Raw genomic sequence first — 12,355 nt, forward strand, 5'->3', positions numbered from 1 at the left:
CTCTCTCTCTCTCCAATTTTACACACACACTCTCTCTCTGCAATCCTACACACTCACTCTCTCTCCAATCCTACTCACTCTCACTCTCTCCCACCAATCCGATACACACTCTCTCTCCCTCTCCAATCCGACACGCACTCTCTCTCTCTCTCTCTCCAATCCTGCACACTCACTCTCTCTCTCCAATCCTACTCTCACTCTCTCTCTCTCCCTCCAATCCTATACAATCTCTCTCTCCGATCCTACACACTCCCTCTCTTTCTCGAATCCTATAGACACACACTCTCTCTCTCCAATCCTACACATTCTCTCTCTCCAATCCTACACACACTCTCTCTCTCCAATCCGACAACCTCTCTCTCTCCAATCCGACACACACACTCTCTCTCTCTCTCTCCAATCCGACACACTCTCTCTCTCTCCAATCCTACACACTCTCTCTCTCTCTCTCCAATCCTACACACTCTCTCTCTCTCTCTCCAATCCTACACACTCTCTCTCTCTCTCTCCAATCCTACACACTCTCTCTCTCTCCAATCCTACACACTCTCTCTCCAATCCTACACACCCTCTCTCTCTCCAATCCTACACACTCTCTCTCTCCAATCCAACACACTCTCTCTCTCTCCAATCCTACACACTCTCTCTCTCTCCGATCCTACACACACTCTCTCTCTCCAATCCTACGCACTCTCTCTCTCCAATCCTACACACTCTCTCTCTATCTCCAATCCTACACACTCTCTCTCCAATCATACACTCACTCTCTCTCTCTCCCTCCAATCCTACAAAATCTATCTCTCCAATCCTACACAGTCTCTCTCTCTCCAATCCTGCACACTCTCTCTCTCTCCAATCCGACAAACTCTCTCTATCTCCAATCCGACAAACTCTCTCTATCTCCAATCCTACACACTCTCTCTCTCTCCAATCCGACACACTCTCTCTCTCTCTCCAATCCTACACTCTCTCTCTCCAATCCTACACACTCTCTCTCTCTCCAATCCTACACACTCTCTCTCTCCAATCCAACACACACACTCTCTCTCTCCAATCCTACACTCACTCTCTCTCTCCCACCAATCCTGTACACACTCTCTCTCCCTCTCCAATTCTACACAAACACACTCTCTCTCCAAACCTGCACACTCTCTCTCTCTCTCCAATGCTACACTCGCTCTCTCTCCAATCCTACACACACTCTTTCTCTCTCTCTCCTATCCTACACACTCTCTCTCTCTCCAAGGCTACACACGCTCTCTCTCTCCAATCCTACATATACTCTCTCTCTCCAATCCTACACACTCTCTCTCTCTCTCTCTCTCTCCAATGCTGCACACTCTCTCTCTCTCCAATCCTACACACACTCTTTCTCTGTCTCTCCTATCCTACACACTCTCTCTCTCTCTCCCTCTCCAATCCTACACACACACACTCTTTCTCTCTCTCCAATGCTACACACGCTCTCTCTCTCCAATCCTACATATACTCTCTCTCTCTCTCCAATCCTACACTGTCTCTCACTCTCTCCAATCCTACACACACACTCTCTCTCTCTCTCCAATCCGACACACACTCTCTCTCTCTCCAATCCTACACACTCTCTCTCTCTCCCCGATCCTACATACTCTCTATCTCTCCAATCCTACACACTCTCTCTCTCCAATCCTACACAATCTCTCTCTCTCTCTCCAATCCTACACACTCTCTCTCTCTCTCCCTCCAATCCTACAAAATCTATCTCTCCAATCCTACATATACTCTCTCTCTCTCCAATCCTGCACACTCTCTCTCTCTCCAATCCGACACACTCTCTCTCTCCAATCCGACACACTCTCTCCCTCTCCAATCCTGCACACACTCTCCCTCTCTCCAATCCTGCACACTCTCTCTCTCCAATCCGACACACACTCTCTCTCTCTCTCTCCAATCCGACACACTCTCTCTCTCTCTCCAATCCTTCACACTCTCTCTCTCTCTCCAATCCTACACTCTCTCTCTCCAATCCTACACACTCTCTCTCTCCAATCCAACACACACACTCTCTCTCTCCAATCCTACACTCACTCTCTCTCTCCCACCAATCCTATAGACACTCTCTCTCCCACTCCAATCCTACACAAACACTCTTTCTCTCTCCAAACCTGCACACTCTCTCTCAATCTCTCCAATGCTACACACTCTCTTTCTCTCCAATCCTACACACACTCTTTCTCTCCCTCTCCAATCCTACACACACTCTCTCTCTCTCTCCAATGCTACACACGCTCTCTCTCTCTCCAATCCTACATATACTCTCTCTCTCACTCCAATCCTACACTGTCTCTCTCTCTCTCTCTCTCTTCAATCCTACACACACTCTCTCTCTCTCTCCAATCCGACACTCTCTCTCTCTCTCTCAAATCCTACACACTCTCTCTCTCTCTAATCCTACACACTCTCTCCCTCTCCAATCCTGCACACACTCTCTCTCTCTAATCCTACACACTCTGTCTCTCCGATCCTACACACACTCTCTCTCTCCAATCCTACGCACTCTCTCTCTCCAATCCTACACACTCTGTCTCTCCGATCCTACACACACTCTCTCTCTCCAATCCTACGCACTCTCTCTCTCCAATCCTACACACTCTCTCTCTCTCTCCAATCCTACACACTCTCTCTCTCCAATCATTCACTCACTCTCTCTCTCTCCCTCCAATCCTACAAAATCTATCTCTCCAATCCTACACAGTCTCTCTCTCTCCAATCCTGCACACTCTCTCTCTCTCCAATCCGACAAACACTCTCTATCTCCAATCCTACACACTCTCTCTCTCTCCAATCCGACACACTCTCTCTCTCTCCAATCCTACACTCTCTCTCTCCAATCCTACACACTCTCTCTCTCACCAATCCTACACACTCTCTCTCTCCAATCCAACACACACACTCTCTCTCTCCAATCCTACACTCACTCTCTCTCTCCCACCAATCCTATACACACTCTCTCTCCCTCTCCAATCCTACACAAACACTCTCTCTCTCTCCAAACCTGCACACTCTCTCTCTCTCTCCAATGCTTCACTCTCTCTCTCTCTCCAATCCTACACACTCTCTCTCTCTCCCTCTCCAATCCTACACACACTCTCTCTCTCTCTCCAATGCTACACACGCTCTCTCTCTCCAATCCTACATATACTCTCTCTCTCCAATCCTACACTCTCTCTCTCTCTCTCTCTCTCTCCAATCCTACACTCTCTCTCTCTCTCTCTCTCTCCAATCCGACACACTCTCTCTCTCTCTCCAATCCTACACACTCTCTCTCTCTAATCCTACACACTCTCTCTCTCTCCAATCCTACACACTCTCTCTCTCTCCAATCCTACACACTCTCTCCTTCTCCAATCCTGCACACACTCTCTCTCACTCCAATCCTACACACTCTCTCTCCCTCTCCAATCCGACACGCACTCTCTCTCTCTCTCTCCAATCCTGCACACTCACTCTCTCTCTCCAATCCTACTCTCACTCTCTCTCTCTCCCTCCAATCCTATACAATCTCTCTCTCCGATCCTACACACTCCCTCTCTTTCTCGAATCCTATAGACACACACTCTCTCTCTCCAATTCTACACATTCTCTCTCTCCAATCCTACACACACTCTCTCTCTCCAATCCGACAACCTCTCTCTCTCCAATCCGACACACACTCTCTCTCTCTCCAATCCTACACACACTCTCTCTCTCCAATCCTACACACTCTCCCTCTCTCTCTCCAATCCAACACACTCTCTCTCTCTCCGATCCTACACTCACTCTCTCCCTCTCTCTCTCCAATCCGACACACTCTCTCTCTCTCTCTCCCTCCAATCCTACAAAATCTATCTCTCCAATCCTACACAGTCTCGCTCTCTCCAATCCTGCACACTCTCTCTCTCTCCAATCCGACACACTCGCTCTCTCTCCAATCCTACACACTCTCTCTCTCTCTGCAATCCTACACACTCACTCTCTTTCCAATCCTACTCACTCTCTCTCTCTCCCACCAATCCTATACACACTCTCTCTCTCTCCCTCTCTAATCCTACACGCACTCTCTATTTCCAATCCGACACACACTCTCTCTCTCTCCAATCCTACACACACTCTCTCTCTCTCCAATCCTAAACAAACTCCCTCTCTCTCTCCAATCCAACACTCACTCTCTCCCTCTCTCTCTCCAATCCGACACACTCTCTCTCTCTCTCTCTCCAATCCGACACTCTCTCTCTCTCTCTCCAATCCTACACATTCTCTCTCTCCAATCCGACACACACTCTCTCTCTCCAATCCGACAACCTCTCTCTCTCAAATCCGACACACACTCTCTCTCTCTCCAATCCTACACACACTCTCTCTCTCCAATCCTACACACTCTCCCTCTCTCTCTCCAATCCAACAAACTCTCTCTCTCTCCGATCCTACACTCACTCTCTCCCTCTCTCTCTCCAATCCGACACACTCTCTCTCTCTCCCTCTCCAATCCTGCACACACTCTCTCTCTCTCCAATGCTACACACTCTCTCTCTCCAATCCTACACACATTCTCTCTCCCTCTCTCTCCAATCCTACACACTCTCTCTCTCTCCCTCTCCAATCCTGCACACTCTCTCTCTCTCTCCAATGCTACACACTTTCTCTCTCTCCAATCCTACACACACACTCTCTCTCTCCAATCCTGCACACTCTCTCTCTCTCCAATCCTACACACTCTCCCTCTCTCTCTCCAATCCAACACACTCTTTCTCTCTCCAATCCTACACACTCTCTCTCTCTCTCTCCAATCCGACACACTCTCTCTCTCTCTCCAATTCTTCACACTCTCTCTCTCTCCAATCCTACACACTCTCTCTCTCCAATCCTGCACTCTCTCTCTCTCTCCAATCCTACACACTCCCTCTCTCTCTCCAATCCGACACACTCCCTCTCTCTCTCCAATCCTACACACTCTCTCTCTCTGTCCGATCCTACACACTCTGTCTCTCTCCAATCCTACACACTCTCTCTCTCTCCAATCCTACACACACTCTCTCTCCAATCCAACACACACACTCTGTCTCTCCAATCCTACACTCACTCTCTCTCTCTCCCACCAATCCGAAGCACACACTCTCTCTCTCCAATCCTGCACACTCTCTCTCTCTCTCCAATGCTACACACTCTCTCTCTCACCAATCCTACACACACTCTCTCTCTCTCTCCAATCCTACACACTCTCTCTCATCCCTCTCCAATCCTGCACACACTCTCTCTCTCTCCAATGCTACACACTCTCTCTCTCCAATCCTACACACAATCTCTCTCTCTCTCTCCAATCCTACACACACTCTCTCTCTCCCTCTCCAATCCTGCACACTCTCTCTCTCTCTCTCCAATGCTACACACTCTCTCTCTCTCCAATCCTACACACACTCTCTCTCTCTCCAATCCTGCACACTCTCTCTCTCTCCAATCCGACACACTTCTCTCTCCAATCCGACACACTCTCTCTCTCTCTCCAATCCGACACACTCTCTCTCTCTCTCCAATCCTACACACTCTCTCTCTCTCCAATCCGACACACTCTCTCTCTCCAATCCTACACTCTCTCTCTCCAATCCTACACTCTCTCTCTCCAATCCTACACACTCTCTCTCTCTCTCTCCAATACTACACACTCTCTCTCTCCAATCCAACACACACACTCTCTCTCTCCAATCCTACACTCACTCTCTCTCTCCCACCAATCCTATACACACACTCTCTCCCTCTCCAATCCTACACAAACACTCTCTCTCTCTCCAAACCTGCACACTCTCGCTCTCTCTCTCTCTCCAATGCTACACACTCTCTCTCTCTCCAATCCTACACACACTCTCTCTCTCTCTCTCCAATCCTACACACTCTCTCTCTCTCCCTCCAATCCTACACACACTCTGTCTGTCTCTCCAATCCTACACACTCTCTCTCTCTCCGATCCTCCACACACTCTCTCTCTCTCTCCGATCCTACACACTCTGTCTCTCTCTCCGATCCTACACAATCTGTCTCTCTCTCCGATCCAACACACTCTCTCTCTCTCTCCAATCCTACACGCTCTCTCTCTCTGTCCGATCCTACACACTCTGTCTCTCTCTCCGATCCTACACACACTCTCTCTCTCTCCGATCCCACACATTCTCTCTCTCCAATCCTACACACTCTCTCTCTCCAATCCTACACACTCTCTCTCTCCAATCCTACACACACTCTCTCTCTCTCTCCAATCCTACACCCTCTCTCTCTCCAATCCTACACCCTCTCTCTCTCCAATCCTACACACTCTCTCTCCAATCCAACACACACTCTCTCTCCCTCCAATCCTACACACTCCCTCTCTCCCTCCAATTCTACACACTCTCTTTCTCTCTCTCCGATCCTACACACTCTCTCTCTCTCCAATCCTGCACTCTCTCTCTCTCTCCAATCCTGCACTCTCTCTCTCCAATCCTACACTCTCTCTCTCTCTCCAATCCTACACACACTCTCTCTCCAATCCTACACACTCTCTCTCTCTCCAATCCTACACACACTCTCTCTCTCCAATCCTACACGCACTCTCTCTCTCCAATCCTACACGCACTCTCTCTCTCCAATCCTACACACTCTCTCTCTCTCCAATCCTCCACACTCTCTCTCACTCTCCAACCCTACACACACTCTCTCTCTATCAAATCCTACGCACACTCTCTCTCTCTCCAATCCTACACTCTCTCTCCCTCTCTCTCCAATCCTAAACTCTCTCTCTCTCTCCAATCCTACACACACTCTTTCTCTCCGATCCTACACACTCTCTCTCTCTCTCCGATCCTACACACTCTCTCTCTCTCTCTCCGATCCTACACACTCTCTCTCTCTCCGATCCTACACACTCTCTGTCTCCAATCCTACACACTCTCTCTCTCCAATCCTACACACACTCTCTCTCTCCCTCCAATCCTACACACACTCTGTCTCTCTCCCCGATCCTACACTCTCTCTCTCTCCAATCCTACACTCTCTCTCTCTCTCTCCAATCCTACACACACTCTCTCTCTCCAATCCTACACGCACTCTCTCTCTCCAATCCTACACGCACTCTCTCTCTCCAATCCTACACACTCTCTCTCTCTCCAATCCTCCACACTCTCTCTCACTCTCCAACCCTACACACACTCTCTCTCTATCAAATCCTACGCACACTCTCTCTCTCTCCAATCCTACACTCTCTCTCCCTCTCTCTCCAATCCTAAACTCTCTCTCTCTCTCCAATCCTACACACACTCTTTCTCTCCGATCCTACACACTCTCTCTCTCTCTCCGATCCTACACACTCTCTCTCTCTCTCTCCGATCCTACACACTCTCTCTCTCTCCGATCCTACACACTCTCTGTCTCCAATCCTACACACTCTCTCTCTCCAATCCTACACACACTCTCTCCTTCCCTCCAATCCTACACACACTCTCTCTCTCTCCAATCCTACACACTCTCTCTCTCCCTCCAATCCTACACACTCTCTCTCTCCCTCCAATCCTACACACACTCTGTCTCTCTCCCCGATCCTACACTCTCTCTCTCTCCAATCCTACACTCTCTCTCTCTCTTTCCAATCCTACACTCTCACTCTCTCTCTCCAATCCTGCACTCTCTCTCTCTCTCTCCAATCCTACACTCTCTCTCTCTCTCCAATCCTACACTCTCTCTCTCTCTCTGCAATCCTACACACTCTGCTTCTCTCCTTCTCCAATGCTACACACTTTCTCTCTCTCCAATCCTACACACACTCTCTCTCTCTCCAATCCGACACATTCTCTCTCTCTCCAATCCTACACACTCTCTCTCTCCAATCCAACACACACACACTGTCTCTCCAATCCTACACTCACTCTCTCTCTCTCCCACCAATCCGAAACACACACTCTCTCTCTCTCCAATCCTACACACTCTCTCTCCCCCTCTCCAATCCTACACACTCTCTCTCTCTCTCCAATCCTGCACACTGTCTCTCTCTCTCCAATCCTACACACTCTCTCTCTCCAATCATACACTCACTCTCTCTCTCTCTCCCTCCAATCCTACAAAATCTATCTCTCCAATCCTACACAGTCTCGCTCTCTCCAATCCTGCACACTCTCTCTCTCTCCAATCCGACACACTCTCTCTCTCTCCAATCCTACACACTCTCTCTCTCTCTGCAATCCTACACACTCACTCTCTCTCCAAACCTACTCACTCTCTCTCTCTCCCACCAATCCTATACACACTCTCTCTCTCTCCCTCTCTAATCCTACACGCACTCTCTCTCTCTCTCTCCAATCCTGCACACTCACTCTCTCTCTCCAATCCTACTCTCAATCTCTCTCTCTCTCCCTCCAATCCTATACAATCTCTCTCTCCGATCCTACACACTCCCTCTCTTTCTCGAATCCTATACACACACTCTCTCTCTCTCCAATCCTACACATTCTCTCTCTCCAATCCTACACACACTCTCTCTCTCCAATCCGACAAACTCTCTATCTCCAATCCGACACACACTCTCTCTCTCTCCAATCCTACACACACTCTCTCTCTCCAATCCTAAACACTCTCCCTCTCTCTCTCCAATCCAAACTCACTCTCTCCCTCTCTCTCTCCAATCCGACACACTCTCTCTCTCTCTGACTCCAATCCGACACTCTCTCTCTCTCTCTCTCTCTCCAATCCTACACATTCTCTCTCTCCAATCCTACACACACTCTCTCTCTCCAATCCGACAACCTCTCTCTCTCAAATCCGACACACACTCTCTCTCTCTCCAATCCTACACACACTCTCTCTCTCCAATCCTACACACTCTCCCTCTCTCTCTCCAATCCAACACACTCTCTCTCTCTCCGATCCTACACTCACTCTCTCCCTCTCTCTCTCCAATCCGACACACACTCTCTCTCTACCTCTCCAATCCTGCACACACTCTCTCTCTCTCCAATGCTACACACTCTCTCTCTCCAATCCTACACACATTCTCTCTCTCTCTCTCTCCAATCGTACACACTCTCTCTCTCTCCCTCTCCAATCCTGCACACTCTCTCTCTCTCCAATGCTACACACTTTCTCTCTCTCCAATCCTACACACACACTCTCTCTCTCCAATCCTGCACACTCTCTCTCTCTCCAATCCTACACACTCTCCCTCTCTCTCTCCAATCCAACACACTCTCTCTCTCTCCGATCCTACACTCACTCTCTCCCTCTCTCTCTCCAATCCGACACACTCTCTCTCTCCAATCGGACACACTCTCTCTCTCTCTCTCCAATCCGACACACTCTCTCTCTCTCTCCAATTCTTCACACTCTCTCTCTCTCCAATCCTACACACTCTCTCTCTCCAATCCTGCACTCTCTCTCTCTCTCCAATCCTACACACTCCCTCTCTCTCTCCAATCCGACACACTCCCTCTCTCTCTCCAATCCTACACACTCTCTCTCTCTCCAATCCTACACACTCTCTCTCTCTCCAATCCTACACACACTCTCTCTCCAATCCAACACACACACTCTGTCTCTCCAATCCTACACTCACTCTCTCTCTCTCCCACCAATCCGAAGCACACACTCTCTCTCTCTCCAATCCTACACACTCTCTCTCTCTCCCTCTCTAATCCTGCACACACTCTCTCTCTCTCCAATGCTACACACTCTCTCTCTCCAATCCTACACACATTCTCTCTCTCTCTCTCCAATCCTACACACACTCTCTCCCTCTCCAATCCTGCACACTCTCTCTCTCTCTCCAATGCTACACACTTTCTCTCTCTCCAATCCTACACACACTCTCTCTCTGTCCAATCCTGCACACTCTCTCTCTCTCCAATCCGACACACTTCTCTCTCCAATCCGACACACTCTCTCTCTCTCCAATCCGACACACTCTCTCTCTCTCTCCAATCCTACACACTCTCTCTCTCTCCAATCCGACACACTCTCTCTCTCCAATCCTACACTCTCTCTCTCCAATCCTACACTCTCTCTCTCCAATCCTACACACTCTCTCTCTCTCCAATACTACACACTCTCTCTCTCCAATCCAACACACACACTCTCTCTCTCCAATCCTACACTCACTCTCTCTCCAATCCAACACACACACTCTGTCTCTCCAATCCTACACTCACTCTCTCTCTCTCCCACCAATCCGAAGCACACACTCTCTCTCTCTCCAATCCTGCACACTCTCTCTCTCTCTCCAATGCTACACACTCTCTCTCTCACCAATCCTACACACACTCTCTCTCTCTCTCCAATCCTACACACTCTCTCTCTCTCCCTCTCTAATCCTGCACACACTCTCTCTCTCCAATGCTACACACTCTCTCTCTCCAATCCTACACACATTCTCTCTCTCTCTCTCCAATCCTACACACACTCTCTCCCTCTCCAATCCTGCACACTCTCTCTCTCTCTCCAATCCGACACACTTCTCTCTCCAATCCGACACACTCTCTCTCTCTCCAATCCGACACACTCTCTCTCTCTCTCCAATCCTACACACTCTCTCTCTCTCCAATCCGACACACTCTCTCTCTCCAATCCTACACTCTCTCTCTCCAATCCTACACTCTCTCTCTCCAATCCTACACACTCACTCTCTCTCTCCAATCCTACACTCACTCTCTCTCTCCCACCAATCCTATACACACACTCTCTCCCTGTCCAATCCTACACAAACACTCTCTCTCTCTCCAAACCTGCACACTCTCGCTCTCTCTCTCTCTCTCCAATGCTACACACTCTCTCTCTCTCCAATCCTACACACACTCTTTCTCTCTCTCTCCTATCCTACACACACTCTCTCTCTCTGCCTCTCCAATCCTACACACACTCTCTCTCTCTCTCTCTCTCTCCAATACTACACACGCTCTCTCTCTCCAATCCTACATATACTCTCTCTCTCTCTCTCCAATCCTACACACTCTCTCTCTCTCCCTCCAATCCTACACACACTCTTTCTCTCTCTCCGATCCTACACTCTCTCTCTCTCTCCAATGCTGCACTCTCTCTCTCTCTCCAATCCTGCACTCTCTCTCTCCAATCCTACACTCTCTCTCTCTCCAATCCTACACACACTCTCTCTCCAATCCTACACACTCTCTCTCTCTCCAATCCTACACACACTCTCTCTCTCCAATCCTACACGCACTCTCTCTCTCCAATCCTACACACTCTCTCTCTCTCCAATCCTCCACACTCTCTCTCACTCTCCAACCCTACACACACTCTCTCTCTATCAAATCCTACGCACACTCTCTCTCTCTCCAATCCTACACTCTCTCTCTCTCTCTCTCCAATCCTAAACTCTCTCTCTCTCTCCAATCCTACACACACTCTCTCTCTCCGATCCTACACACTCTGTCTCTCTCTCCGATCCTACACACTCTCTCTCTCTCTCTCTCCGATCCTACACACTCTCTCTCTCTCCGATCCTACACTCTCTCTCTCTCCAATCCTACACTCTCTCTCTCTCTTTCCAATCCTACACTCTCTCTCTCTCTCTCCAATCCTACACTCTCTCTCTCTCTCTCCAATCCTACACTCTCTCTCTCTCTCTCTCCAATCCTACACTCTCTCTCTCTCTCTCCAATCCTGCACACTCACTCTCTCTCTCCAATCCTACTCTCACTCTCTCTCTCTCTCCCTCCAATCCTATACAATCTCTCTCTCCGATCCTACACACTCCCTCTCTTTCTCGAATCCTATACACACACTCTCTCTCTCTCCAATCCTACACATTCTCTCTCTCCAATCCTACACACACTCTCTCTCTCCAATCCGACAAACTCTCTATCTCCAATCCGACACATACTCTCTCTCTCTCCAATCCTACACACACTCTCTCTCTCTCCAATCCTACACACACTCTCTCTCTCTCCAATCCTACACACACTCTCTCTCTCCAATCCTAAACACTCTCCCTCTCTCTCTCCAATCCAACACTCACTCTCTCCCTCTCTCTCTCCAATCCGACACACTCTCTCTCTCTCTCTCTCCAATGCGACACACTCTCTCTCTCTCTCTCCAATCCTACACATTCTCTCTCTCCAATCCTACACACACTTTCTCTCTCCAATCCGACAACCTCTCTCTCTCAAATCCGACACACACTCTCTCTCTCTCCAATCCTACACTCACTCTCTCTCTCCAATCCTACACACACTCTCTCTCTCCAATCCAACACACTCTCTCTCTCTCCGATCCTACACTCACTCTCTCCCTCTCTCTCCAATCCGACACACTCTCTCTCTCTCCCTCTCCAATCCTGCACACACTCTCTCTCTCTCCAATGCTACACACT

This window comes from Chiloscyllium punctatum, chromosome X (assembly GCF_047496795.1).
Source record: "Chiloscyllium punctatum isolate Juve2018m chromosome X, sChiPun1.3, whole genome shotgun sequence".
NCBI lineage: Eukaryota > Metazoa > Chordata > Chondrichthyes > Orectolobiformes > Hemiscylliidae > Chiloscyllium > Chiloscyllium punctatum.